Here is a 3,334-nt window from a genome sequence, read left to right on the forward strand (position 1 = left end):
CCATTCAGTTGTCACCTGCCCAGTGAGGTAGCTGCCCCACCCTCACAGCTGCACTGTCCCAGCTCCTCCTCCTGCTGTACTTCCCCTGAAGCGTGGGTGCCACCTGGCCCCCCATCCAGGCTGACTTATTTCCCCTTGTCTCCCACTCCCACCCGCACCCTTCCTGCCCGAGCCTACCGGCTCCGCGAGCACCGGGCAGGAGCTCCGTCTGTTCTGCTCACGGCTGCACCCCGAGCCTGGAAGGGCGTCTGCTTTGGAGAAGCCACTGCGTCAGTATTTGTCGAATGAAGGCCTCGGGAGGGAGTCGTACAAGCCCAGTTCACAATCCTTTATTCCTGACAGCTCCAAATTGTGCAGTTCTTGAGGAACGTTTAATGTGGAAATGCATATTATTTTAAAAATCTCACTGATAAAGTCGGGCGTTGTTAATATTTTATTTTGTATTATTTAAAATTTGCATAATTTATATTTACACAAAATGTAACTACATGAATATATTCCCCTGGCAATAAAATTTAATTATTACAATTTTAGACTAAAGTCCTTTGCTGAGGTGTATCTGTAGGATATAGTTTTAAAAAGAGAACATTTATCTTTAAGTTGTCTAATAAAATATATTGTAGGATACCACTAAGCCAGTTTAGTACGTTGGCTTCAACGTTCGCTAGGAGATAACTGGCAGAGTAAGTTCTATGTCTTCTCTCTTTCTTCTTAAAGGTGATATGCACCAAAACAATCATGTTGGTTTAAATGGATGTAAAATAAACCTGTTACTAAATATATTAATGAGCAGATCTTTCTAGTTTTTACTGTACACTGAACTCCTGGGAAACGATGTTTACCTTTGTGTACAAAATAGTGAGAAGTATCACTTTTATGTGGAAAATTCAGTTATGAATGCAAGGATTTTCCAGAATCTGCCTCTGTAATCCAAAATAGCACTCGCTTGAGGGCTTGCGGCTGTAATACCACGTGCACATGGTGCCTCCGTGTGTTTGGTAGAGAGAACTACAAGGCCACAGGCAAAGACGAATAAATGCCTAAAGGTGCCTCGGAAGCTAAGGCATTCTCAGTACAATATGCTTATTACATCCGTTAGGGATGTTTTCCTTCTCAACCATTTAGTAACTTATTTCAGTCATACATAGTAAACTCCCAATTTAAAATTTTCAATTATTAGTGAAATTTCAAAATAGTAACAATGCACTGTACATAGTAAAGTGCACTGTGATATTTTGTTTTCTTTAAAAACATTTGAAAATCTATCCTTGGTCCATGGAGCTAAGCAGAGCTGTTGTGTGAGTTGTTATTAAACTACTGCAGAACAGAGAACATTTTTTTGCCCATTATAATGGCTAAAGTATAGATTCAGAGTCAAGTGGTTTTGGGTTCAAGTCCTGCCTTTCCATTTACAGGTTGTGAGACCTTTGGCAAGTCATTTAGCTTCTCTGAGCCTCAGTGTCCTCATATGTGAAATGGGATAATAATAGTGCTTCTAAGGTGGTACACATAGTACACTTAGCAGAGTTTCTAATAAATGCTAGCTGCTCAAGAGCCGTTTGTCTCACAATTGCCAGGGACCCCAGGATCAGGGTCTTAGCTGCTGGCTCCATCAGGAGCTTGGAATTCTTAGAATAAAGAAAGTATGGGGTCAGATGGGTCACTTGGACCAACACCCAGCAGAAGGAGGGGAGACATTAAGTGTCTGAGGGGCCCAGGACAGGACATGAGAGATGGCCTGGAAGGAGGGGAGGAAGCAGGAGATAGATTGAAGACATGAAGACAACTTTGACTTAGGTTCTGGTAGTAGCTGCTGTGATATCAAGAATTATTTTCATAGGTCAGCAGTGCTTGAATTATGCTATCAAGTCTTGTTTGAAAAACTGCCCTTTTCAGTCTTTTTTTTATCTGGTCCAAGTTTTCTATTCTCAGCTCATCCAAGCTGGCTTCCCAGTGTAAATTCCTCCCACTCGACCCCTAGCTGCATTGGATTGTAGGGAGAGAAAGGGGACGGGAGGGAGTGGGAGTATTTGTGTCACCCCTTTATTATCCCCATGCTCCCGCCTCTTGCCACCTTCACTATGAAGGTGACTTAGCATTTACACACTTCCCTGGTCGAAGGTTTTAGGGATCATAGAACCCTTAAATGCCATGGAGCTACCCTGGCTTTCTCTTTTTCACTCTTTCTGTGTTGATGCTTAAATAAAATTAGGTTTAATATTTGTGTCCCCTCATAGGTAACAAATTCCATGAGGGCGAGCGCTATGTCCTGACTGATTTCAGAACAGATTTCCCCAAAATATGACACCTTGGCATGTAGAAAATTTTAAGTTGAGAAATTTGAGAAATGGCAGTGCAGGAAGATCTCTGAATTCACCTTTGTCCCCTGAAGCAGGTCATAGGGTCCCTGGCTGGGTTTGAAGGTTAATGGGAGAAAAGCAGAGAAGTTGGTTTAATATACATTGTAAGTGACCCTAGATCCTCATAAGGAAATGAAGACCTGAGGGCTGAGCACATTTCTGCTGGGTTTGATGGAGAATGGAAAATTGTGGAGGAGCATGGTAGGTGAAGGAGTGTGAGGTAAGTGTAGCAAACTGAGGGAAACTTGGCAAGGCCTGTTTGTTCAGGCTCTTCTAGGGGTCCCTTTGTCTTTGAAGATAAGGGGGCTTCTTTCTTATGACCTGCTTCAGGAGAGAAGGTGGGCGAAGGTCAGAGCGATCTGGCTTCGGCTGTGTCCCCCCGTCCCCCCAACTTCTTCAGCTTAATATATTCAATATGCCAAGGTGCCATATTTTGGGATAGCATGACCTGAAACTCCATCAACCCGCATGTGAGAGTTGCTATCCTTAGATCTGAAGGAAAGGAACATCCTTATCTTTGAAAACAGGAATGTTGAGGGGAAGCTCAACAAAAAGGCCTTGCTCAGTTTCTCCCACTTTCTACACTTAGCTCAGACCCTTTGTCTTATCACATTTTTTACGACTTTTCACTCATCAAACCCAGCATAAGAAACACTCAGGTTTAACTGTTTTTGTGGGTCATTTCCTTATGAAGGCTCTGTTGTCACATAAAACTTTTATTAAATAAATGCATATGCTTTTTGCCTGTTGCTCTGTCTTTCCCAGTCTAATTTATGAGGCCCCAGCTGGAGAACCTAAGATGGGTGGAGGGAGAAAGTTTTTTCTCCCCTACACCTGGGTGTGTAGCTGCAGGGCCTTGTGCTCAGGAAATACTTAATAAATGAATATGTGGACAAGTGAGAATGACAAGGCTATAGGCTTTTGGTGGAGATCCCTCAGAAAAACATCTGGGCACTTTCAATGGCTTTAAAGGT

The sequence above is a fragment of the Miniopterus schreibersii genome, assembly GCF_964146895.1.
Source record: "Miniopterus schreibersii genome assembly, chromosome: 10".
NCBI classification, from domain to species: Eukaryota; Metazoa; Chordata; class Mammalia; order Chiroptera; family Miniopteridae; genus Miniopterus; species Miniopterus schreibersii.